This window comes from Trachypithecus francoisi, unplaced genomic scaffold, assembly GCF_009764315.1.
Source record: "Trachypithecus francoisi isolate TF-2019V2 unplaced genomic scaffold, Tfra_2.0 Lachesis_group16, whole genome shotgun sequence".
Lineage (NCBI taxonomy): Eukaryota > Metazoa > Chordata > Mammalia > Primates > Cercopithecidae > Trachypithecus > Trachypithecus francoisi.
The window spans coordinates 37,338,332-37,365,314 of NW_022681461.1; the positions used below are offsets into that span (position 1 = coordinate 37,338,332).

The window sequence follows — 26,983 nt, forward strand, 5'->3', positions numbered from 1 at the left end:
CAACTATATACATGATCATCGACCATTTCCAAGATGAGGTCCAGTACTATCTTTGAAGCACTGCTTTTTCTAGGCCAGTGACTCTAAACCTCGAGTGTGCATTAAAATCTCACGGGAGGTTCATTAAAACACAGATGACTGGGCCCCACCACCAGTTTCTGTTGTAAAAGTCTGGATGGGCCCCAGAATTGGCATTTCTGACAAATTCCTAGGTGCTGCTGACGTTGCTGGTTTGGGGTCCAGAATTTGAGAACCACTGCTCTGGGCCATGCACCTTCAGATTTGAAAAGATTCTCTCTGTCCAGAAGATAGCCACAAATCTACCTATCAGAGAAAAAGGAACCAATTTTATTATCGCTAGGGAGTATTTTCATGCCTTCCAAAGAAAGCCTATTTGTCATCCCTCCATTATTTCATTCAATGCAAATATTGATATGAATAGTCCAAAATGGCAGATCACTGAAAATCATCACATTGGAATCACTCTAGGGCTTCCAATTAACTGCTGATGCATCATATGGACAGGAGAAAGTGTCTGAGCTGAAGACCAGCAGACCCGTAAACCTAGCCCTGTTAATAGTGGCAGGTCGCTTTGAGCCCTAATCTTCCATGAATCTGATTCTACTCAGAGGTTCAAATGGTGTTTCAGGCCCATCTGCTGATGTGGACCTCTAGAGCAAAAGTGCCTACCAAGAAGAAGGGAACATACCTACCTCTGAGGCCATGGCTACAGTTTTGTCAACCATGACATCAAAGGATGAAAAGAAGAGCCAAGTCACATTTCAAGGGATTCAAAACTGCATGACTGGGATAGGATTAATCTGATCAGCAGGGTGTTAACCTTGTCTCTTGACAGAGCTGCCGTGGGCTTACTAATGATCTCCAGCTGCCAGACTCTGTTTTACATGCTCTCACACCTGTGCCCTCGGCATTATTTCAGCACCAAAGTTCCTCAATTGAAGGATAAATGCTGTCTCCACCTTTGCAGTGGAAACTTGGGGGGCTTTCCTAGGAAGTGTTCCATCTGGGTAACTTGGAAACCTGCCTCCGCTTAACCTTAGACATCTGAAAGGGTCACAGAAGAAAGGCAAAATACTTTAGGTTTCACCACAGAGTATTAGAGGCCCATGCCAAGTTTGTGGCAAGTAGACAGGACAGCAGAGACCATTTGAAGTGGAAGCTATTGCCTCCTGTTGTGGACAGTTGCATACGTGTGTATATCTGTCTCCTTTGCAAGACAGAGCTCTTAGGCTAAGGAATGCATTTCTTCCAACTTTGCCTTATTGAGTTTATCTATAATGGCATTTTATCTTCATATTGACTTATAATAAGCCCATGGATTCATAATAATCTGTTTCTTTTTGCCCTTCTCCCTCCTTTTTAGATCTTTGTAGACAGGACCTGGAACAGAAGAGGTGCTTTATAAAGGTCTTCTGAGTGGATAAATAAATGGATGGCTGAATGCTGTTTTGAGCGTTAAGGTAAATATAAGAGCTATTTTGTTGGTTTGCCTGTCTTTCTCAGAAAACTCCCTAGAATCAATAAAGTTGTTAAAAAAAATAAATGAATAACTTTTATATGAAAACAGAAGGTTGTATGAAGGCTCAGAAACTCCATTGCCTCAATAAAGAGCCATTGAATGGACGGAAAAATAATTTCTTCTATAGAAGCTCCAGCGAAAACATAATTATTTTGTAGCTGACAAAACTAATGTGGATTTCTGAGGCCTGATAAATTTTCAGTGCATCCCCAAAGAACTATGCAATAAAAAAATAAGTAAATAGCTTCCCTGATCTTGATTTTGTGAGTTACACATGTTTATTTCTTTGTTTAATACTACTAATAATAGCTAACCTTGATTGAGCACAAAAACCCAGACCCTGTTCAAGCTTTTTAAAAATTTAATACTCAACATCAGTCTGAGACGTTAAAACCATTAACCTCAGAAATAATGAAGAATTTACTGAAGGGCATCTAGTTGGTGATGGCTGGAGGCAGGATTTTTTTTTAACTGTTATTTTAAGTTCAGGAGTACGCGTGCAGGATGTGCAAGCTTGCTACATAGGTAAACGTGTGTCATGGCGGTTGGTTGTACAGATTATTTCATCACCCAGGTATTAAGCCTAGTATCCATTAGTTTTTTTTCCTACTTCTCTCCCTCCTCCCACCCTTTATCCTCCGATAGACTTCAGTGTGTGTTATTCCCCTCTATGTGTCTGTGTGTTCTCATTATTTAGCTCCCACTTATAAGTGAGAACATGCAGTATTTCATTTTCTGTTCCTGTGTTAGTTTGCTAAGGATAAAAGCCTCCATCTCCATCCATGTCCCTGCAAAGGACATAATCTTACTTTTTATGGCTGCATAGTATTCCATGGTGTATATGTACTACCATATTTTCTTTATCCAGTCTATCGTAGTTGGGCATTTAGGTTGATTTCATGTATTTGTTATTGTGAATAGTGTACCAATGAACATATGTGTGCATGTGTCTTTATAATGGAATAATTTATATTTCTTTGGGTATATACCCAGTAATGGCATTGCTAGGTTAAATGGTAGTTCTGTCTTTAGGTCTTTGAGGAATTGCCACACTATCTTCCACAATGGTTGAACTAATTTACACTCCCACCAACAATGTGAAAGTATTCCTTTTACTCTACAACCTTGACAGCATCTGTTTTTTTTTGACTTTTTAATAATAGCCAGTCTGACTGGTGTGAGATGGTATCTCATTGTGGTTTTGATTTGTATTTCTCTAATTATCAGTGATATTGAGCTTTTGCTTATATGATTGTTGGCTGCATGTATGTCTTCTTTTGAGAAGTGTCTGTTCATATCCTTTGCCCACTTTTTAATGGGGTTTGATTTTTTTCTTTTAATTTTTTTTAAGTTCTGGAGGCAGGATTTGTGCCAAGGAAGCTTGACCCCAGTGTCATGCTCCATGTTACCACATTATACCAGAAGCATTGATGGTGAGGAGCCTTTGGGGAAACAGCTTGAGGTGGGCTGAATAATGGCCCCCTAACAATGTATGTTCTAATCCCAGCAGCCTCTGGATATATTACCTTACATGGTAAAGGGGATTTAGGAGTCATGATTAATTTAAGGCTTTTGAGGTAGCGAGATTATCCTAGATTATGGGGAGGGGGCCTCATGTACTCCCAAGGGTCCTTATAAGAGTGGGGCAGGAGGGTCAGAGTAATCAGAGTAAGAGAAGGCCATGTGATGACAAGTAGGGGGTCAGAGTGATGTGGAACCATGAGCCAAGACATTCGGGCAGCCTCTAGAAGTTGAAAAAAGACAAGGAAGAAATGCTGTCCTAGCTGGCCAGTTTTGGACTTCTAACCTCCAGGGCCATAAGATAATAAATGTGTGTCGTTTTAAGCTGCTAAATGGTGATTTATTCCAAATATTTATTTTGGATAATATGTTACAGCAGTCATAGGAAACAAATTCACAGTTGATGTAACCTGGTGATGGTCACACTCTGCCCTTGGTATGAAGATGCTAGCACAAGGCCCCAAATTTCCTGCTGCAAATGCTTCACAGACCTTACTCTGGAGAGAAATACCCTGTTGATTTTGAGGCTTCCCAAATTTGCCTGCTGCTTTATTTATCAGTACATAAATACATGCCATTTCAGAAAGTAGATGCCATTCCCCAGCATATTCACAGCAATCAAAATAGCAAACAGACTGAAAATTGCCATAATAGCACTTATTCTTGTCCTCACTTTGACTTATGAAATGACATGCTCAGATTTGTAAAAATCTCGGCTTTTCTTTGCTTCCTCCCTTCTTTCTGGATCTTTCTTTTTCCTCTCCACTAAGAAATTAAGCCCCTTAGCAGAAGATTTATTCAGTGACAATACCATGAACATCATTTTTTTGTTTCCCATAGAGCATAATTTTTTCCCTTTTAATTATTGTGTTTGGTTAGAAACAAATATAACTTTGAAAATAGCAAACATAAACATGAGGAATACAACTATAAATTAATTTTTCCTCTAATTTAGGGGTAAAATGGTTGGATCCTATTTGAGTATATCACAATTATACAGTAGAGAAAATAGGATTGGTTTAAGCTTAAAAAGAAGAGAAGAAAATTAATATATCTGGATATTATTATACATCTACTGTTTATGTATGCTATCATATTGCTTCTCACACACCAGAAATACTAGGTTTTATGCCCATGTTTTGGATGATGAAACTCAGAAAGTAAAGTAACTTGTACAAGACCTCACAGTGCCAAAAAGAAAAGCCAGATATTCACAGATGCCTTGATTACTGAAAATCCCATCAAGAGCTGGTTTCTGTCCCATGCCACCTCCAAGATAAAGAGTCTCTTCCTCACTGGCCATCACCAGATAATTTTCTGAGAGCTTCCTGACACTTGGGAGCAGGTGGGGATTTTAGAACCATGGATCCTTCTTCTTCTACTTCTTCTATTCATGCCATTTTCCTCCTAGTTGGAAATTATACATCTGCCTTCCCCATCACTCTGCCATTTCAATATTTTCTCCCGTCCTTTAAGTTGTAGAAGGTGGCCTTGCTCATGGACTCAAACTCTTGCCTTCATTCTGTGACTCTGTGGACATGTCATGTTTGGTAGAGAGACATTTTGTGGAGAAGGCCTTTGTGGTATTACCAGGGCAGACCTTGGTCATTCACATTATGGTACACCCAAAAATATGATGGTCTCTCATCTGCCGGTGAAGTCAGATTGTTCCCCTTGCTATTCCTTGCTATTCACTTGAAACATTGGTGCCCATTACAAATATATCTGGTAAGGGTGATACTTTTATAATGCCACCAGATTTTGGTGTATACAAAAAGGCAGAGTATAAATTTGGTTAAGCAAGTATAGGGGGAGAGAAAAAGAGAAATAGTGGGATGAGGAGCAGGCATAACAGGGGGTTTTAGTAGGGAAAAGAAAAGCTTCATGATTTCATGTTTAGCAAAGTTAGTTAAGACTAAGCACACTTGGAAGTGTGGCAAATACTCAGTTCCACTGACAAGCGTGGGGTTATATTTTCCACTGCCCTTTGCCTGCATAGACCTCAATGTTGCCTAAAACCAAAATGCAATCCTGCTGAAGAGAGGAGAAAGAACACACAGCAGACAAGTCAGGTAGGCTGTCTCCTCACACTGGCTCTTCCTCTTTTATCCCACACCCCACCGCCCCTAGCTACTTGATTCATTTTTTTGCCCTACTCTGAATTTCACAAGCCTGACCTATGAACCACTTTATCCAGGCTCCCTTGAACTCATCTCACTGGGTTTAGCCAGTGAAAGGCACCAGTGGGAGGACAGAGAAGTTGAGGCATTTCTTTTCTGCTCCCTTCCTGTTCCATGCTATGGTTCTGGCGATGTTCCTATTCTTCAGTTAATATACATATTAGTCCCACCCCACAGATCCATCTCTCACTGGGCTTCAGTAACACTATTTTCTTTCCTTCATCCCTTCATGTATAGAAAAAGTAATGGCTTTCCATGATTGCTAATCTCTGGGTGCTTCAACTTCCCTTGTTGGTCACACCTTAACTTGCTGACTGTTCATACAAATATCCCTCCATTAAAATTTCTTCAGCTTCTTGCTGACACCCTGACTGAAGCACAAGTAATTCTTTCTCTCGAAAAACTGCCCAGAATCTTCTGAAGAGTTTCCCAGCAACCAAGATTGTTTCATTTTTCAGTTTGGTCCCAGTTTTAGAGCTAGTTATGATTTTATAAATTTTTCCTTGACCAATCTTGTTTATTTTCCTTAGTTTCTTTTTTGCTCGTGTTTTGTTGTAAATGAAAAAAATAACTTCACCTGTTCCACAGGAAAAACATAAGGCAAAATAGAACTTTGTTAAAAGTGACATGGATTTTGTTCCCCTGAAGGGTTAAAACAATGACACCCCTGGAAATAATCTGTGCCTATTCACAGCCCTGTTGTAAACAACTCTCTTGCCGTAGGGCAAAATTTCTGTGACAGGAGTTTTCCTTGCCATATAACATCAGGGTCACAGTGGAGTTCCACTGTGCTTGTTTTAGGTCCTACAATGTCATTTTTATGGCTTTGCAATACCCATGCCCCTAAATGTCCCAGACATCTTTAGAGAGTTTAACATAGCCATCAGCAATAAAGTGTTATAAAGACTTGGACTCTTACCTCAACCAGGCAAAAGCTTGATTAGAAAGATCTTGTGCTAGCTCTGAAGGTCAGTATTTATGGCACTATATTATTTATAAATAATGTGAGAATTATGATAGCAATAAAAGCCGGTATTCCAAAGAATGGGCATATTAGGGGTGGCTAAATTATGGTGACATTGAGATCATAGGTCATATCTGAAGCTTCATTGCAAACCAGTGGAAAATTACCACCAACTTGACTGCAAAGCTACAGGAAAATCTTGAAAGACATAAAGAGCAGTGGGAAATTCCTAAGCACAGGAGAAACCAGGAGGACTAGGCTGATCCGAGGAGCAGAGAACATCTTATCTACAGACTTAAAGAAGTCAGAGGCCTTTCTCAATCCCAACTGGCAACATTTCTGCCTCTTTCTTCTCTGAAGCTGAGTAAAGTTCTGCTCTAGTCAGAATTCCAGAATCTCAAATAAAAATATACAATGGGGCCGAGTATGGTGGTTCATGCCTGTAATCCCAGCACTTTGGGAGGCCGAGGCAGGCAGATCATGAGGTCAAGAGATCGAGACCATCCTGGCTAACATAGTGAAGCGCCATCTCTACTAAAAATAAAAAAAATAAAAAAAAATTAGCCGGTTGTGGTGGTAAGTGCCTATAGTCCCAGCTACTCAGGAGGCTGAGGCAGGAGAATGGCGTGAACCTGGGAGGTGGAGGTTGTAGTGAGCTGAGATCATGCCACTGCACTCCAGCCTGGGCGGCAGAGCGAGACTCCGTCTCAAAAAAAAAAAAAAAAAAAAAAAAATATATATATATATATATAAACACACACACACACACACACACACACACACAATTGAAGAAACTCCTGGAAGAGAATGAGATTGGATATCCTATGTTAAATCCTACTAAAAGAGAAATACTGGGTTAACCACCAAATTGGACCACAACCCATAAACCCATTCTCCTCTCTTGTACAAGATCAGATAGCCCTATGGTGCCGTGCTCATACCATGGCATGGCCAAGGCTCAGACAGGTTTATAGGACTGATACAGGAAATTCTCTCTATTCTTGAAGGAAAGCTTTAGAACCACAGAATTATTAGAACACTCTCAGGCACTATCCTTGTGAAGATGGGGTCCATTTGATTGCAGGAGAACACAGTCTAATTACAAACCTATCAATTTTTTAAAGAAATACTCACTTGGAAAGATTCTATTTTACATAATGCCTCTACTTCACTCTTTCTTTGATTTACATGCCTCAAAACCCAGGATCAGTTTTCACTAAAAAAAAAACAAACCAAAACAAAACAAAAAACACACAAAAAAGCTGCGTTAACAGGTGTTTATTACTCTAGGAATCATACCAATTTTAAAAGTTCAATGCAACTTTTAACTGATTCTGAAATTTCTGAGATGAGAAAGATCTCAGAATGTGATTTCTATAACCATTCTCCTAATTTTACTGTTTCTGGCCATGGGCAAGAAATTGATTTAGTTAAGAAACATCATTCTTGTGGCATCTGTAATCTAAGAACCACCTGTAGGGTCTCACTCTGCTGGAAGATCTCCTGCCCAAAGAGCATCAGAGATGCAAATGAACATCTGAGAAACAAAATGAAGTAAAATAAACCTCCAATCCTTTGATAGACAGTTCATCTCTTTATTTTATTTTCTCTATGTTTTGGCTCTCTGAATGTTTATCCTCTCTTCTTGGAGTTCATTTCACACAGTGTAAAATTTTTGTAAATGTTTTTTCTTTCTCTAAGAAAAATCCTTTATTCTAACAGGTCTGTTAAAGTTCTTAAACAACTTTCAAACTACTAATTATGTAGAGATTGTACTGAGGAGGAGGTAGACTCAAGTCAAGGATGAGTACTGGGTAATCTAGAGAGCATAAATAATAATCTACTTAGTGCAGAATAGTTTGCAAAATGAGCAACCATTTCTCGGCTATGTGTGCCTGGAGAAAGAATAAAAAAACAAATGTTGTGATTTATGATTCATTCATCTCTGTTGAGAGTTGTCATGTATATTCTTCTAATTTTTACTTTATGGAAATAAAATAATCTTCAATATTATATGTCTACTTCTCTTGACTTTCTGCATTCTTAGGGGCAGAGTCAGGCTGCTCCATCTTGGACTTTGCAGGACAGCATAGTGGAGAAGCAGAAGCAAAGCTTCTAGACTTGGTTGGCTGAAAGAAAGTCATACCCTATGTTTCTATAATCTATATTCTAATATTATCTGTAGGATTGTTCTACATAATTTTGCACTATGGAAATACAGAAAGCTCTGGTTTTTCAGGTTCAGGACTTAAGGTTTCATTGTTTGATTATTCACTGTGTGCCTTCCTGTGGTTTCAAGTTAATTCATTCTTAAATTAATAGTGGATTGGAAGGTACTAAAGAAAGGTATTTAAAAATTAGCATTTAATTGAGACTTTTCCCCTAGTGGAATGTGAAGAACTCCAAGGCTCTGTAAAGAGGAAGCTGGCATCTCTCTCAAGTACAGACCAAATTTTTATGGATCTGATGGTCTTAATAAATCTAAATAGTCTATCCCATCTCGCTCAAATAGGAGGGGGATAACAAATGCTTTATTACTATTCTATGGTGACATTTAATTTATCACAAACATATAGATTATTTCCTCAACCACTTCATATGTTTATTAGCCACATGGGCCATATCTTTGAATATTTTTGTCTCTACCCCAGTGTGTGCACATATGCTTACATAGACAGAACTCACACAAACTGCTGAAACCAAATTATAGTTCATTTTATTAATTCAAGAAATGCATCATCAGTCAAGATAAGCTAGGATGTGCTGCAGCAACAAATGCCAGCAGCTTAGAATAACAAAGGCATATTTCTTTCTCTTGCTGCATGCCCATTTTGGAGGTCATCTGGAGCTCCCCTTCATTTGATCTTCACCCTGAATTCAGGTTAATGGAGCAGTCTCAATAAGAAATACTGCTTGTATTATGGCAGAGGAAAATGAGAGATATTGACCCATGTGTAGGATTTTAAAGCTTCTGCTTTGAAGGAACATGCAGCACTTTTGGTCACATTTCACTGGTCAGAGAAAGTCATACAGCAACTCTAGGGTTTAACGGGATAAGGTTATAGAATCTTCCTGCAGAGAAGGGCACTGGAATAAAAGAAAATACTAAGTAAACTATAATATAATCTTTCATGAGAGACATAGAGTTGGAAGGGAGATATACTGGGGAAGTACTAAGGCTGTATATAGCTTCCTAACCGGAGGCCAGGCGCTTAGCAGCCATTATTCACTACTCTCCTGTCTCTCCTAACCTTGGGTGTGATTAAATTAATTGGTTAAGGAAAGCTGGGTTGTATTTCATGTGATTAATGCCTTGGAAAACAATTGCAGTAGATTGCATTGATTCACTTCATTTTATATACTTGAAATTAGAGGCTTATGAAGTCTACATGCAAATTTATGCAAAGTGGGATGCAAATTCATATTGTGAACCATGAGTCCTGGCACTCCCCCCTCCCTTTAGAAAAAGAACTGCACTACTGAATATGCATGTGCTGCATATGGCGCTGCTCGTTTCAAATAGCAACTCAAAGCTGGCAGCCAAATAAATCCCAATGACATCGACTGAGCAACAAACAAAAGTTTAAAGTCATTTACAAACAAAAATTTAGCACTAAAGCATCAATATTTTCAGGGTCACCATCTTCATTCTAGACTTGAGTTAACAAGTGCACTGTCCTCTGGACTCCAAGCTCTGTTATGGATAAGGCTGAGGCACACTGTTGAACAAAGGAGGTACTGGCATAACCCACCCTGGAATTTCATTCTCTTTATTACTTGCTCCTGGTGATCCCTTGGCTGACTAGATCAAATAAATCTTCATTGCCACGAGCCAGTGCCCATGTGTGTTGACATATTTCTCCCTCATTTGTACCCATCAGTGGGGGATTCTGGTTCCAAGATTCAGATGGAGAGTGATTATTAGGATGGTCTCAAAGACAAGAACAAATTTTGCACCTGAGTGCTTGCAAGTCAGGCATAGGGAAAAAATTAACCACTTGTAGGAATACCAATTAGAAGCAATAATATCTTGATTGGCCCGCAGGTACTCAGATGATTCACTGAGCTCGTTTTGCTCTTATGAGACCCCAATTTTGCACTGATACTAAATGCATGTAAAATATTTTTGGTGAATGTTTATAAATAAACAGATATGGGCTGCAGTCTCATGAGGGTTTTTCTAAGTTGATGCTAATTAGTTTAGCATTTGGTCATTTCATTATTCATTTATTAAATATTTTTTGATTACCCTCAAAGTACTGAGCAGACATCTAGGGGTACAAAGATGAATGAAATGTATTTCCTACCCTTCAGGAGAACCAAACCACAGAGTGAACCAAAGTTTTTCGCACTGTCTCCTGATGACTCTTACAAGTAAGTGCTTATGAATCACATTGAGGGAATATACCAGGTGGAAAGAGCAAGCAATGAGATAGTCTGTTGTGATGCTTATAGAAAAACCCTTCATTACAGCAACTGCTTTTATTAAAATGCACTCAGGAAACTATTTTTCGGCCATGGCTTAGGTTTCAAATAACAGTACAACAAAATTTTAGTATAACAAATATGTTTCAAATGTCCCCTGGAGTTTGTCATGATGGCATTTTATTTATGAATTTTTTAAAATATGCCTAGTGGTTTGTGTATATTTTACTTGTAAAACTCTCCTGGAGCAAAGGGAAGAGGAAATATGGATACCGTGTTGAGCCATCACATGGCCAGAGGGTTAAAGGACCTATATATATTTCTACCTTTGGACTGTCACCTTCAGACAATCAAAATTGCCATGTCAATGACAATATGCCAGGGATCCCCACAGATATCAAGGCAGGAGAGGAAAGTCAAGTCGACATAGAAGCTAGAAGGCAGTCTCATTAAAGCAACAATCCATTTGTCAAAAGATGGCCATTATTCAAGAAAACAGTAATAATGATGGCCACGATTCCAGAAAACAGTAATAATAAATACAACTAGGTCATATTTACCAAATATTAAAGTATTCAGTAAGTACTGGAATAACAGTGTTTAACTGTTGCATCAACCCATTATACCCATTTACAGATAAGGACACTGAGATTCAGGCAGGTATATAAAGGGGCCAGACTGGCATTCAGTTTGACTCCAGAGCCTCCTCTTTCCCCGGGTGTTAAATCTCTGCCTGAAGAAAGTCTCTCTCCTTCAGCTGAGATCCAGGGCAGCTGTCAGAGTGGGAAGGTCTACAGAGTTTGACCTCAGAGAACAGCTTGTAGAAGGCTGTTCATGTTGGGTGTGTTCAATGAGCACAGCTGATCCAACTCAAGGACCTAAGAATCCTCTTCCTCTATTATTCCTTTGACTAGAAAAAATCTTGGAAGCAGTGGAGGGAAAGGGATCTTTTAAGTCCCAACATCTTACCATTTTTCAAGTTTGTAGATACCACATAAAGTGGGTTGAATTGTTCAGTCCTAACTTTGGTACCTGTGAATGTGACCTTATTTGGAAATAGAGGTTTGCTGATATAATTAATTAGGGTGTGGTCATAGTGGATTAGGGTGGGGCATAAATTCAATGGTGTCTTTATAGGAGAGAGGAAAAGGAAATTTGGATACAGAGACACTGATTCGAAGGGAAGAAGGTCGTGTGGAGATGGAGTCAGAAAATGGAGTGATGCAAGCTCCAACTAAGGAATGCCAAGGACTGCTGACAACAACCAGCTGGGAGACAGTAGACCTTTCTCCAGAATGCTCTGAGGGAACCTGGCTCTGCTGACACCTAGATTAGGAACTGCTACCCTCAGAACTATAAAAGAATACATTTCTGCTGTTTTAAGACAGAACTTTTGCCCACTACTCACTAGCCACTCGGTGATCATTTCTTACGGCAGCCTGGAAGGTTAAAAGACCATGTTTCTTGTCTCTCACCTTTACAACTGTCTTTTTGTTTGTTTGTTTGTTTTTCTTTGTTTTGTTTTTGTTTTTGTTTGTTTTAGCGCAGCTACCGCCCTAACTCAGGCCTTTGTCTCCATCATTTGAATTCTTGTAGTGGGCTTTTCTCTGGTCTGGTTATTGTTAAGTTTAGCCTAAAGCTGCCTCCTTCCATGAGAGATTCAGCCTCACTTAGAATAGTGAACTGTAACCTATTAATAAATAGATGTGTAAACAGACTATAACCTACTCTTGTACCAATCACAGACTTCTGGCTAATCACAGCCAGTCAGCTGTTTAAACCATGTTTGAATAAGGCAAACACCAAGCTCTAGCCAATCAGTTGTTTCTGTGCCTCACTTTCCTCCTTCTGTCCCTAAATATGATCTGACCATGCGGCAGCTCTGGAGTCATCTTGAACCTCTTCTGGATCCTGGGGCAGCCTGATTCACGAATCGTTCTTTGCTCAATTAATCTCTGTTAAATTTAATTTGTCTGAAGTTTTTCTTTTAACATTATCAAAGGATTCTTCCTTTTTGCAGTGCCTGTGTGATGGTTAACTTTAGGTGTCCACTTGACTGGATTAAGGAATATCCAGACAAAAGGCATAATTTCTGGGTGTGTCTATGAGGATGTTTCCAGAAGAAACTGATGTTTGAATCAGCGAAATGAGTAAGAAAGACCTTTCTTCACCCAATATGGGCAGGCATCACCATTAGGCTGAGGGCCTGGATAAAGCAAGAAGACAGAGGAAAGGTGAATTTGCTCTCTCTTCTGGACCTGAGACATCCATCTTCTCTTGCCCTTCCATGTCAGTACTCCAGGTTCTCCAGTCTTCAGACTCTAGGACTTGCACCAGCAGCCTCCCAGTTTTTTATGCTTTTGGCCTCAGACTAAGAGTTCCGTCATCAGCTCCCTCGGTTCTCAGGCCTTCAGACTTGGACTCAGCCATGCTACCAGCTTCCTTGATTCTCCAGCTTGTAGATGGCAAATAGATTTCTCAGCCTCTATAATTGTATGAATCTATTTCTCTAGTAAATCCTCTCTCATCTATCTATATATACAGTTGTCCCTCAGTGTACATGGGGGTTGGTTTCAGGACCTCCAATGGACACCAAAATCCATGGGTACTCTAGTACCTTATAGAAAATGGTGTAGTATTTGAATTTAACCTATGTACATCCTCCTGTATACTTTAAATTATCTCTACATTATTTATAATACCTAATACAATGTAAATGCTATATAAATAGTTGCTATAATGTATTGTTTATGGAATAATGGCAAGAAAAAAGTAGTTCAATGCAGCCACAACCATCCTTTTCCTTTAAAAAAAATTTTGATTCATAGCTGGTTGATCCACAGATGCAGGACCCATGGACATAGAGGGCCATCTGTGTATATCCTATTGGCTGTGTTTCTCTGGAGAACCCTGACTAATACAGCATCTTTCCCTTCAGAATCAGAACAATTTTCCAAAATCCCAGGTCCAATTATGCTATACTTTCACTGTTTGAAGTTTTCAATAGTCCCCAACATACACCACCCACAGCCTGGAACTCTATACCACTCATTGGATAGCTCTGACTTCTAACATCAGAAGAGTTGATGGTGTAACTCTCAGTCTGAGGTCAAAGGCATAAGAAACTTCTCACCATTATTGCCTCCCACTTTTCTAGAAGGCTTGCCATCATGAGCCCACAGTAAATATTTGTAATTACTGTCATCCCATCATCTTAATTTAAATAACATTTAGAACAACAAAATTCGAGCACAACAAAATTTGAGCACAACAAATGTATTTAAAATGCACAAGGCCATTCGGCATTCTTTGCCTATGAGCTCATTCTTTCTTCCTCATTGTGTTTGCATCTTTCCATACTCCAATCCTGCTATTCTCTCCACATCTTTTCCCTCTGAAGTCCATAGTTCTCCTTCTTCATGCTTCACGAATGCCATCTTTTCAGAATCTTTCCCAGTTGCACTAACTTAGCAATTCCTTTCCATTCTCTAAACCCCCCTAATCTTTTCCTCTATTAATATTAATTAATGTTTACTGAATTCTTCCATGTATCAGTCACTGTGCTGAGTGTAATTTGCATAGATTATCACATTTCATCCTCACAACAATCCTACTTGTTAATTTGACAGAAATGAAATTTAGAACTACAATGTATCTTGCTGAAGGTTCACAGGTAAGAAATGGTGAAGTCTGGCTGAAAATCGCAGTCCCATATTCCTCACTACTCTAAAATTTCACCTCCATGTTAGTCTCTGTGCTCCTGAATTATAGTGATGTCCTGAATCTTCTTATTGTCTCACATTTTCTACTGGGTTTTGAGCTCCTCTTGGGTGGGCTCCACATCTAACTAATCTTTGTTTCCTTTGCAGGTTTTAGTGTAGTGAGAAAGACTCTGGATTAGGAGGTGGAAGACGTGAGTTTTAGGCTTGACTTGGCCATGAAGCAATGATGTGGTTTTTGTCAATCACATTATTTCTGTAGATATCTCTGTGGGCCATTCTGACTCTAAGGTTTAACAATTATCATAGCTTAGAGTTTGGGCTGTATTAGAAGAGCAACATCATTGGTTTCCCTGAAATTAATTAAGAGCAGGTCAAGCAGTGGCTGAGACCTTGACAAATTAGAAGGCCAGAGTCCTTGGATAAAATGCATATTTGACCAGTTCTTTTGTCCAGCAACACTACTTAATACTTAAGCCAAACATCATGAAAGATTCCCTTAAAACAGAGACAGATTATTTGCTAAAGGCAAGTCTGCTTATTTCTTTCTATTGTCACTTTAAATCAGATGGATCTTCTATTTTTAACAAGTCTTATTTTATTAAAATAAACTCCCAACCAATGATGTAAGGCAAAATTTAGCAGTAGATTTTAGGCCATTTTAAAGGCAGCTAGAGCAATATCAAGATGTTTGAAGAGTATAATTAAAATAAGACATTAAAAACAAAATGATTTCACAGCTTTTCAACCATCAAAACATTTGGTGTCCCTTTCTTTGCTAGGCTCCAAATAGCCATGTGATCATCACTCTGTGTTTTACATGCATTTCTACAGCTAAGTACATCATTATTTGGACTCCACAGATTATATGGTAATCAAGGATTTACTGTAAACCCAATTTAATTTCTACAGAATTACTGACTTTAAGGTTGCAAAACAATATTGTTTACAAGGCAGTATAATAGCACTCAGGATGAATACTGATTAAATAAAGAAAGAAATGCATAGCTTTCAGGACTAAGCCTAAATAGCTATAGTGATCGATATGGTAATCAAGCTCCTTTAAATGAGTGTCTGTTGAATACCTACACTGCATTCAACAATAAAATGAGGTTATCAACAAGAACCAAAGCCATTTCAGTATAAAATTCAAGGATAATCCTTATAATGAGCAACCTCATTCATTTCTTTGCCTAGTGTAACTATATTCCACATTTGGGATTTCAATTTTTAATTAATTACCAGAGTGTGGAATACTTGGATCAGTTGGCATTTGAAGTGTCTCCTCAAAATCTAAACGTTGCACATTTAATCTATCACACACTAAACTTGTTCCTGCCATAATTTTTCTTGCAATCCATTAAAAATTATTTAGATGTACATGTGGAAATATAACAAATAGATACTTCTAAATTCAAAAAAACTTCAAAATATATTGGATTATAGGAAAAATACAGCTAAAAGTTAGTGGTGCTTCTTGGTCATGATCTCTGGTGATTAAATGTTAATTGCAGCACAAAGATGAAAATTAGCCTAATATATGCTGTGTCACGCTGTGTCACACCATGCAAGTCTTCGTTAAGTGTGGGGTAGGGAATACATAGGGAGGATCCATGCAAATCCTGCCCACCAAATAAAATAATAGCAGACTTTAAGAATACCAGATTCTAACCTAAGGAAAATAGAAAGATGGCAGTCTAAAAAAGAAGGGAGAGGGAGCATACTCCATATTTTTTTGAATCTACTTTATGATAGAAATTATATTTGAAAGCATCAAAAACTAGAAAATTCAAGACTTTTTAAATTTAATAAGGATTGTGTATGCTAGAAGGAGTTTACAAAGTGGTCACAAGTGGAAAAGAGAGGAATTAATTACAGACATACTTTGGAGATATTGTAGGTTCTGTTCCAGACTACTGCAATAAAGCAAATATCACAATAAAGCAAATCATACATTTTATTTTGGTTTCCCAGTGCATGTAAGTTATGTTTCCACTAAAGTCTATTAAGTGTGCAATAGCATTATGTTTTAAAAAAATCTATGTACATAATTTAAAAATGCTTTTTTGCTAAAAAATGTTAACAGTCATCTGAGACTTTACCATGTCGTAATCTTTTTGCTGGTGGAGTCTCACTTTGATGTTAATGGCTGCTGATTGATCAGGATGGTGGTTGGCATCAATGATGCTCATCTTTTATAGTCAGAGTATTCTTTTGAGATACCAAAGAAACAAGAGTCAAGGAGATTGGGGTCTATTTTAAACACAAAATATGGTCAACTGAAACAATCTAAGAAGTTCCAATATATGTAAATTGATACATTATAATTTAAATGCTTAAGTGCTAAGTAAGGCACAAAGACTCTCTACACTCAACTATAATAAAAAATTACAACTACCATTTGTCTGATATTTCCTGCTTTAAAAACGTTTTCATGTATTTTATCTCAGTTGTTTTTAAAATCATCCCTGTCAGGCTTCAGGGGAATATACTTTCATTTCCTGCATTTTCCACAGGAGACAACTGAGGCAGAAGGGGTACAGAAGTCCAACAGGGAGGCAACAGATGAGAGGGGCATGGCTATCCTGGCTACTACTGTTCCCCTGCTCTGTAAAGGGTCTTCTCTGAGCTGCTTCCTACAGTGAACGTTTTGGGGTAAAGTACAGCCTAAGTAGACTGCCATGAACAAGGCTGTTCTTTTCTTTCAAATGTTCATGTTTTAGCTTTAAAGTGTCTGTGAAGTTACCTTCCATTCCACAATATGTCTATACTTCTTTTAATTCAAAAACTGTTTGCATCAATGTTTGAGCACCTCTGTGCTAGCTTATTCTGTGTGTCCCCATTGCATTTTTGACATTGGACCTGTCACCCAAATTCAAAAAACACAGAACAAGGGCACAGGGACATGGAGAAGTGTGTTGTGTCTCCCGAGAGGACAGGAGCTGTCATCTTCAGTCTTGAGGAATGTGTTTGATAGAAGCATAATGTGGAGTCACAAAGTAGCACCCTTTCTTTGTGTACAACACTGACAAGAGAATAATTCAAAGAAACACAGGTCCAGTGAGAAAAATCTGTACATGACAAGTTTCCGCTATTATACACCAAAAATTTGTGCACTTTGGTTTCCTGTAATCACATTGACTCCCTTTCACAAAGAGATAAATCAAATAGTAGTTTCCACAGGTTTCAAGTTTGTTAAAAGCAAACACAATTTCCAGGGTATTTTATTGCTTTGCATCTTCCAGCACTTTGTATTCACTAAGTGCCTTATAGTTTATTCCTTAATTATCATGGAATCCTTGAAATAGTTTGCCTGATATATGCCATCTCTGTTTTATGAATGGGGAAACGAAAACAAAGTGATGTTCAAAGTTACACACAAGGACCAAAGTTAAAACCCGTAAGTCTTAATTACAAGTAGTCAGCCTTCCATATCCAAGGTTTCCGCATTCATGGATTCAACCGAGGATCCAAAACATTCAGAAAAAAAATTCCACAGAATCTCAAAATGTAAAATTTGAATTTCTGTTGTTTTGAGTACTACACTGAGTCTACACAAATGAAATGATGCATAGGCATTGTATTCGGTATTATCAGTAATCTACAGATGATTTAAAATGTACAACAGGATGTACATGGATTATATTTTAAAAGACTCCATTTTACACGAGATACGAGAACCTACAGGCTTTGGTATCCATGAGAGTCCTGGAAGCAATACCACATGAATACTGAGGGAGACTGTATATTCCACTGAATTTGGCTTTTTTTTTTTTTTTTTTTTTTTTCTGTACTTAACTTTGGCTTTTCTGTAATCTCTTCAAGTCAAGTCAAAAGGAAAAATCTCTACTTGACTTTGCCCAATCTTTATTCTGACTTTGTCATGGCTGACCATGATTTGATAACATTTCCAGCCTTTCCAAATCTGAGATTTTGATTACTTGTACAAGACTTCCACTTCTCTTTGACAACAGTGTTTTGTAAACTTTTCACAGAAGGATAGCCCACAGAAAGGAAAATTGCACCTCTATCTCTATGTTTCCTGATAGCCTTTACCAAAATGATTCCCTTGCAAAGAAAGCAGTTACATAAAATCTGCATACTGCCTTTTAAAGTCATGCTATTTTGTCAGACACATTTGTAAATGTAGTCATGCACTCCCTGGCACATGCTACTTAATTGTGGGGAGGCCAGTTTAAGAAGCAAGATAACTACCTGGGGAATGTCCATATCTGTAGGACAAATTGGTGGCATCCACTAAAATTCCATCTTTAACTCTTTAAATCTGATTAGATTTAGAGTGCTTATGAGTGGGACCAGTCTTCTCTGGGTCCCAAGGATGGGATTTTAGAGTTCTGATTATTTTCCCCTTGTCCATATTCTCAATTCATTATTGTGACTTGTTCTTCTCTATTATTGTCCTGAATGAATGAGGTATCTCAAGTCCAGAACACTTACATTTCACTGACCAAATCTTGCCATTTCATGAACACCAATTTCTTGCCTACCCTACCCCATCCTTAGTGTCATCTGCATTCACTTCTAGCAGTCTAGTTTCAAGGCCATCATCATTAGATAAATTTTTATTGGGCACTTAAAATATGAAAAGAATACCTTTTTTTTTTTTTTTAACAGTTTTATGTTCTGTATGGACAAAAGAACATAATTTTGGAATCAGGCAGACATAGGATTAGATTCTGGTTTTGTTACTGTCTTAGTCAGCTTGGGCTACTGTAATGAATTAGAATGGGTGGTTTAGACAACAAACATTTATTTCTCACAGTTCTGGAGGCTGGAAGTGCAAGATGGGGATGCCAGTATGATTGGGTTCTGCTGAGGGCCTTCTTCCTGGCTTGTATATGGCCATTTTCTTGTATCCTCACATGTTGGAAAGAGAGAGAGGAAATAAGCCCTCTATGCCTTTTCTTATATCAACGCTATATGAACCAATTACTTGCTAAAGGGCTGGCTATACACCCTGGGAAGTTTAGTTATTTTCTAAACTTTAGTTTGCTTAATAATACCAAGATGCTTGGATTATTCTAAAAATTAAACAAAATAATGTAAGTGAAAGGCCTAACATAATGTTTGCCTCATCATTGCAAATTTTTAAAAGCTTGCATTTGAGAGGTAAACTAAAATATGATATCAAATTCTTTCCCTTTTACTTAGTAGTCTCAGAACCAAATCATTTCATTTAACTTGAACAAACCTTAGTTGTCTGAGGTTTAACTTGAATATACCTCAGTTATCTCACTTATAAAAGGGAGAAGTGAAGCCAATGTTTTAGGTGGTCTTTGCCTATAACAAATGCAACAAATGTTAAATGTTGCTACTAAGAATCTTTGTGCCATTCATTCAACTGTTTTTAGTCAATATAAACTTCTCATATTTTCTTATTTTACTCTATCTTGTGGTAGATCATAAATCCCTCAAGGACACAAGCTTCCACTTACAAACTGCTGTATAACAGTGGTTCTGAACCTCAACTGCACCTTAGAATCAGCTGGGCAGCCTTGCAAAATTATCCACCCCTTTCTTTCACTCCAGACCAATTAATTAAGAATAAATAAGAGGTGGGTTTCAAGCATAATACTTTTAAAATCTCCCTGGATGATTCTATGCAGCTAGATTTGAAAATCTCAGATTTATAGAGATATCTGCCATTCCTACCAGACAAGCACTTATAATACCATAGCTTGATCTCTCTCTCTCTCTGTATGTGTCTTTTAAATACATTCAACTTTTATTTTAGATTCAGGGGGTACATTGTAGGGTTTTTACATGGTTATATTGTGTGACGCTAAGGTTTGGAGTATGAAAGTTCCTGTTGCTCATGTCGTGAGCATAGTACCCGATAGGTAGTTTTTCACCCCTTGCCTTCCTCCCTTTCTCCCTCATTTACAAGTGCCCAAGGTTTATTGTTTCCATATTTATGTCCATGTGTACCCAATGTTTAGTCTCTGCTTATAAGTGAGAACACACAGTATTTGTTTTTCTGTTCCTGGGTCAATTTGCTTAGGATAATGGCCTCCAGCTGCATCCATGTTGCTGCAAAGGACATGATTTCATTCTTTTTATGGCTGCATGGTGTTCCACAGTGTAGATGTACCACATGTATCCAGTCCTCCATTGATGAACACAGTCCTCCACTGATGAACACCTGTGTTGATTTTATGTCTTTGCCTTGTGAGTAGTACTGCAATAAATATATGAGTGCATGTGTCTTTTTGGTAGAATGACTTATTTTCCTTTGGGTATATACCCAGTAATGAGATTGCTGAGTCAAATGGTGATCCTGTTTTAAGTTCTTTGAGAAACCTTTAAACTCCTTTCCAAAGTGGTTAAACTAATATACATTCTCACCAACAGTATATAAGTGTTCCTTTTCTCTACAGCATTGCCAGCATCTATTTTTTGACCATTAATTGTTATTCTGGCTGGAATGAGATGGTATTACATTGTGGTTTTGATTTGAATTTCCCTGATGATTGGTGATTTTTGACCATATTTTCATGTTCATTGGCCTTTTATATGTCTTCTTTTGAGAGGTGTCTCATCATGTTCTTTGGCCACTTTTTAATGGGGTTATTTGGTTTTCACTTGCTGAATTCAGTTCCTTATAGATTCTGGATATTAGACATTTGTCAGATGCATAGTTTGTGAATATTTTCTCCCATTGCATATGGTGCCTGTTTACTTTGTTGATAGTTTCTTTTGAGGTACAGAAGCTCTTTAGTTTAATCAACTCCTACTTGTCAGTTTTTGTTTTTTTGGCAAGGTGCAGTGGCTCACACCTGTAATCCTACCACTTTAGGAAGCTGAGGCAGGTGGATCACTTGAGCTCAGGAGTTGCAGACCAGTCTGGGCAACATGGCAAAACCTTGTCTCTACAAAAATATAAAACTTAGCCAGGTGTGGTGGTGGGCACCTATAGTCCCAGCTACTTGGGATGCTAAGTTGGGAGGTTGGCTTGAGCCTGGGAGGTGGAGGTTGCAGTGAGGTGCGATCACACCACTCTGCTCCAGCCTGGGCAACAGAGCCAGACACTGTCTCACAAAAACAAAAACAACAAAACTAAATAATTATTTTTGTTGCAATTGCTTTTGAGGTCTTAGACATAAATTATTTGTCAAGGCCTGAAGGGAATTTCCTAGATTTTCTTCTAGGATTTCTATAGTTTGAGGTATTACATTTAGATCTTTAATCCATCTTGAGTTAATTTTTGTGTATGGTTAAAGGTAGAGGTCCAGTTTCATTCTCCTACATATAGCTAGTCAGTTATCCCAGCATCATCTATTAAATAAGAAGTCCTTTCCCCATTGCTTTCTATTGTTGATTTTGTCAAAGATCAGATGATTGTAGGTGTATGACTTTTTTTCTAGATTTTCTAGTCTGTTCCATTGGTCTATGTGTAGCAGTACCATGCTGTTTTGGTTACTATTGCCTTATAGTATAGTTGGAAGTTAGGTAATGGGATGTCTCTGGCTTTGTTCTTTTAACTTAGCATTGTTTTAGCTATTCGGGCTATTTTTTGGTTCCATATGAATTTTAGAAGTTTTTATAAACTCTGTGGGAGAAAATGATGTTGGTAGTTTGGTAGGAATAGCATTGAATCCATTGATTGCTTTGGGCAGTGTGAACATTTTAATATTGATTCTTTCAATCCTTAAGAATGGTATGCTTTTCAATTTGTTTGTCTCATCTATGACTTCTTTCAGCAGTATTTTGTAGTTCTCCTTGTAGAGATCTTTCACCTTTCTGATTAGATGTATTCCTAGGTTTGTGTGTGTTTGTGTGTGTGTGTGTCATAACTGTTTTTTAATTCAGCAAGCAAATCTTCACCCATTTGGGGCTTAATTAAAAATAAATACATAAATTGAGACATACATAATAAGTAACTCATATAAAAGATTGCAACTGGTGTTCCTCCTATACAATCATGTCAGACCCCCCTGGGATCCTATAGAGAATCAGGAGAAATGGAAGCTACTCTGAGGACTTGCTCAAGCTGAATCTTTTTCACATGGATTCCTCTAGATGTCTAGATTTCCTTATTTACAATGCTTTCCCATGAGATAAGATTTCACCATTAAGAAGTTCATTTAAATTAGCAGCAAAAAGAATTATCAATAAAAATATATTTGAAAGAATTAAAATGGGCTGGTGAGAGGAACAGAAAGTAATCTTTTGTGGGGGTGAGTTCACCCACAACCTGGGGCACTTGACTTCTGCTGTTGAGGAAGCTGGACCACCACCCCAGTGGGTTCTGGGGATGGGACTGCTGCCCCAGTGAGTTCAGAAGGCAGAACAGGAAGCCAGAGAGGATTATTTTCAACCTCTAAGTGCTCATGCAGCTTGTCTTTCTAGGTTTTGAATTTGCTTAGAACTTGTTGCCTCTTCTTTTGTTTTTCCCTCTTGAAATGGGAATGTCTATTATATATGTCTCACTGTTGTAGTTTGGAAGAATAGAACTTTGGTTTCACAAGTTCACAGCCAGAGAAGAATTATGCCTCAGGACAAAACATACCTAAGTCTCATCCATATCTCACTTAGAGGAGATTTTGAACTTTAAACTTTCAAATTGATGTTGGAACAAGTTCAGGTTTTGGGGGTTCCTGGGATGAAATCAGAATATTTTGGATGCAAGGACGTAAGTTTGGTGGTGGGTAAGGCAGAGGTGAAATGCTATGGACTGAATGTTTGTGTCCCCCCAGGATTCATATGTTAAAATCCTAATATCCAATGTGATTGTGTCAGGAAGTGAGGCACTTGGAGATAAATAGATGATGAGGATGGAAGCTTCATGAGTGAGATTACTGCCCTTATGAGGTACAGGAGTTTGCTCATGCTGTTTATTCTCTGCCATGTGAAGAAACAAGAAGACAGCCATCTGAAAACCAGCAAGAGTGCCTTCACCAGACACCAGATCTGCCAGCACCTTGATCTTGATTTCCCAGCCTCTAGAACTGTGAGAAAAGGATTTCTACTGCTTAAGCCAAAGAAAAGAAAGGAAGGAATCTTGGAATAGTAAACACTTAGGGGAGGAATGCTCGTGGCGGGACTTGGGAAGCCTGCAAATAAAACGTCAGTCTCTACCATTACCCATGTTTCCTTCCTGGCACTGGTCACGATTTAAATTTATAATGCAAATGTATCTTACATTTACTTGTACCTTTTTTCTCTCATCACTGGATGCTCAATGTTTTGCACAGTGCCTGACACAGATTAGGCACTAAATATACACTTACTGAATGAATAAGTGAGTGAGTGAATGTACAAATGAATGACGCCAATGAGCCTGAAAGGGTCAATGAATCAGAAGACTCATTTATCTTCTGTTAAAATCTCTCTTACTTCTGAACATACTGAGAAGGGAAATATCGTCAATTGCTTCTCTAGTACCAGTGAGGATGTTTCCTTTGAGCGTCAGACCTTTGAGGCTGGGGAGCAGTTTTCTTCAAGTTCAGAAATATCCTAATCACCAGCCACATGTAAGGCATTTTTATCAGTCATAATGAAAGAACAAGACCGAATAAGTCAGGATACCTGTTTAAACTCTTTAAAACATATTTTAAGATTCAAGAAAGAAACTCACATAACTCACACCTAAGGCATACTATGAAATATGCTGTGAAAATGTTGCATATGATGTGCTTTGGGAACATAGAGCAGGATATTGAGAAATGCCCTTTAGAGGTTGCTTTAGTTTTGGTGATTGCTTATTAATTTTTATTTCTAAGGTAATCTCTTCTCATGAATAAGATTGATACTTATGGTATCTGGTGAAAAGCCTTACTCTCGTTTCTTTTCTCCATCATTTCCAGCCCCACCAACCCAAACAAGAAAGTCCCTTATGTCCTTTCAGAGTTCCTTTGTGCAAATCTAAGCCAAAAAAGAAAATGCTGATACAGGTATTCTTATTTTTCTCCATTTTTTACTTTTTACTAGAAATGTAGTATATTATACATACTTTTCTGCACTTAACAGTATATGTTGGAGGTCTTTGCATGTCAGTACACATAGGACTGTGGAGTTTGCTTTCAAGCTGGCTCTTGAAGAGGAGCAATCTTACTTAAAAAAAAAAAAAACAGGGGAAGGTAATTTCAGAGGAATGACTTGGAAAGTTTGGAAAAGCAAGTTTATCCTGTTTATCTGGCATACAGAGGAGGAGAAAGGAGTCACTTAAGAAAAAGCAGGTGGAGACAACTTATGGGTGATGCAAATACCTTTGGAGGACATTGTTGGATGAACAAGGATGTGATGGAACATCAAAGTGGTCTAGGAAAATCAGTATACAGCAAGGAAACAGAAGATAGAGATAAGAAACAGGGAGATCACCTAGGAAGCCAACTAATCTAAATCTAAACCAGGCATGGTAGTGAAAAAAAAATGACAAGAAAAGGTTATAAACCTTACAGACATTGGGGAGATGTATTCCACAGCAGCAGTTGTCTACTCTTTTTGTCCAGCTGTCACATATAATGAAGTTTATTTGCACTATTCAATTCTGTGGGCCTATTTAGTGATATGTACATTTTCCAGCTTGCTAGCCTCACTTCTATCCATTCGTCTAGAAGAAAAAGAATCAGACTTCATATGAGTGAGAATGATGACTTATAGAGTTGATTTTGACTCCCCTGTATTTGATACGCTTGCCAAAAAGTAAATCATTTATAAGTTTGGCATTTTATTATTAGCAATAGTAAATTATTTTGTAGCTGATTGACAAGGTAGTCTAACATGCCAACTTGGAACCACTGATTCCCAGAACTTGGTAACTAATCCTGAATGGGGTTTTAAAGAGGACAGTGTGGGAGGAAGGAGCTGATGCAAATCGGAGTGCCTGGATTCTTGGGATATAATTAATAAAGATGGAAAATGAAGCAGGAATGTAGTTTTGTAACAGTGAAGGCAGAGAACAGCAGGCATAATCAGCTATGTGCCTTAAATTATATTTAGAAATCTAAACCTTAAAATGTTCAGAGTAAATAAATGAATAAGCACATGGCCTGAGCCTCTTCATTTATTCTGTCTATTCCAGTAGACAACAGTGATTTAGAGGATGAGTCTAAAATCAGACAGCCTAGATTTGAGTGCTGTCCCTGCCACTTCTTAGATTTGTGACATTTGGCAAGTTACTTGACATTTCTGTGCCTCAATTTTCATGTCTGTCAAGTGGGAAAATTATAATACCTGATTCCTAAGTTAGCAGGAGGGAAAAAAAGAACTACTTCATGAAAAGTGCTGAGAACAGTCCCTGGCATATAATAAGAACTCCATTAATATTGTCACTATTTACTTATTAGATAAATATTTGTTTAGTGTTTACCATTGACTGTACAATGCGTTAGGCTCAGTGCTGAGCAAAGCACATTTGTTTCCACCCTCCCAGAATGCAGAGAGGAATTGATGAGCTTTAAGACAGGAAACACTGGCAGTAGTCATGATTGCTCCTAAAGAGAAAAAAATGGGAGACATCTGTATTACTGCACAGGAAGCTCTCTGATAAGTTAATGTATACAAAGATGAGTAAAGAGTTAAAACATATAAAGATGCATGTGTAGAAGGAGGGAAGAAGTGCATATCATAAAGACAGGTATAGAAACAGTACTTCGGGACACTAAAGTCCAGAATGAGATGAGAATTGCAAAACTTGCAAACAACTGAAAGAGCCTTTCCTAGTGTTTTCAGAGCAAAAAAAAAAAAAAACCTGATCAGGTAGAAAACAGACACCAAAGCCAGACAACCTGCCGCAAGAAAAGAACTACAGATCAATATTCATTAAGGAATGAATACAGATGCAAAAATCCCCAACAAAACACTAGCAAATTAAACCTAGCAGCACATTAAAAGAATGTTTTACTCCATGACCAAGTGGGATCTAACCCAGGAATGCAAGGGTGGTTCTACATAAAGTCAATCAATATAATACAAAATGAGGGGGAAAAAACCTCTTGCATCTCAACAGATGTGGAGAAAGCATTTGACAAAATTCAACACTCTTTTGTGGAAAAAGAAAATCTTAGCAAACTAAGTACAAAAGAGAATTTCTATAGCATTTATGAAAAATCCATAGCTAACATACTTGATAGTAAAAGACTAAAATATTTTTCTCTAAGATCAGGAACAAGACAAGAATGTTCATTTTTACCACTACTCCTCAATATTTTACTGAAAGTTCTAGCCAGGGCAATTAGGCAGGAAAAGAAATAAAAACCATCCAAACTGGAAAGGAAGAAGTAAACTATCTATTTTTAGATGACATGATTCTATAAATAGAAAATCTCAAAGAATTCACAAAATAACTACTAGAAGTAATGAATTCAGCAAAGTTGCAGGATACAAGAATAACACATAAAAATCAGTTGTGTTTTCTGTATACCAGCAATGAACAGTCCAAAAAGGAAATTATGAAAACAATTCCATTTACAATAACATCCAAAAGAATAAAATACCTAGAAATGGGAGGTAAAAGTCTTCATAAAAACTATAAAGCATTGCTGAAAGAATTAAAGACCTAATTAAATAGAAAGACATTCCATGTGCATGAACTAGAGGACTTAGTATTGTTAAAATGGCCATATTCCCCAAAGAAATCTACAGGTTCAATGCAACCCCTAACAAAATTCCA

At 37.9% G+C, this 26,983-nt stretch overlaps 1 long non-coding RNA gene across 2 annotated transcripts in view; it reads left to right on the forward strand.

Moving 5' to 3' along the window:
* Positions 1-26,983, forward strand: part of LOC117099338 — a 91,303-nt gene that overhangs the window by 57,097 nt on the left and 7,223 nt on the right. The window contains exons 2-4 of one of the 2 annotated variants that reach the window (XR_004443771.1): positions 1,385-1,481; positions 10,520-10,579; positions 11,768-12,224. This is a non-coding gene — a long non-coding RNA (uncharacterized LOC117099338). Of the gene's footprint in view, positions 1-1,384; positions 1,482-10,519; positions 10,580-11,767; positions 12,225-26,983 lie in introns of those variants that run through there. The other variant, XR_004443772.1, reaches the window with a different exon arrangement.